The sequence below is a fragment of the Limulus polyphemus genome, unplaced genomic scaffold (assembly GCF_000517525.1).
Source record: "Limulus polyphemus unplaced genomic scaffold, Limulus_polyphemus-2.1.2 Scaffold91130, whole genome shotgun sequence".
NCBI lineage: Eukaryota > Metazoa > Arthropoda > Merostomata > Xiphosura > Limulidae > Limulus > Limulus polyphemus.
This window is the reverse complement of record NW_013756726.1, coordinates 1-1,009: the sequence shown is the minus strand read 5'-3', so window position 1 is coordinate 1,009 and position 1,009 is coordinate 1. Positions and strand designations below refer to the sequence as shown.

The window sequence follows — 1,009 nt, the reverse complement described above, 5'->3', positions numbered from 1 at the left end:
TAAGTTCCCAGTTGTCACCTGTAGTTTTGAATCAAAGTTTCTGTACAAACTAACTGTAATATGAACATTAAATTTTGTTTTATAACTGAATCATGTAGTTCCAGTATAAATTAAGAGCTAATATAATAGTAGTATGTAGTTTATGGGTCCCTAATCAAACCAGTAGCAAATTTTTTGAGGTTTGAGGAGGTCACACTACTCAGATACCTTCACTAGCTTTAACTGAGGTCCATAGAGTCCTGTATACCCCTGAAATAAGTCCTTGACCTTAGAAAGAGACTTTTGTGACTGGATGCATTGCTATGTACTCTGTTAAAAATAAAATACTTAGAATGAAGAGACAACTTATAAAAATGACATGTATATTAATTGAATAAGTAATATATAGCACTTGGTTCAACTATTGGTAATAATTACTAAAAATTATGATATGAAATATTTGTGTGCCATTGATTTCTCATATAAAAAATGTACATTTAATACAAAATACTATGTAAGGCTTGATATTTATTAATATCTTAATAAATATCTTAAATATTTGTTGGTGTCTACAATGTAAGAGCATATTTCATGATAATTACTATTTTCTGTCAGAGTATGATATATGAAGTGACCGCACAGTAATACAACACTGTGTGTATGATATTCACTGGGACAACAGTCAGGATCTCAACTGTCAAAAAATTCTCTTCCATTTTAAATGGCTTTAATGTGGAAGCTCTAAACCTCTGTAATTTCACTTTCACTTTCTGTTATCGGAATGTGATGGCTCACATTGCCCAATAACATTATCTAAGATCTACAAAATAATTATTATAACTGTACTGTAATGTGGTTGTGTGCATATTCCAACAGAGTCACAATGTCACACCTATTAGTTAAATAATTCATAAAATACTTGTAAATGAATAGCCTACAAACACTAAATACACAGCATTCAACAGTGTTAACCATAAACATGAACACCAGCAACACACAGGAACGGTGTTTTGATCAGAAATTTAAAAAA

General features: G+C 30.5%; 1 long non-coding RNA gene across 1 annotated transcript; it reads right to left on the bottom strand.

Moving 5' to 3' along the window:
• Positions 1 to 3: 3 nt before the first annotated feature.
• Positions 4 to 989, bottom strand: LOC111084681. The gene is made up of 2 exons (XR_002609677.1): positions 651 to 989; positions 4 to 309 (listed from the first exon to the last, which is right to left on the bottom strand). It is a non-coding gene; the product is annotated as an uncharacterized LOC111084681 (long non-coding RNA).
• Positions 990 to 1,009: the final 20 nt, after the last annotated feature.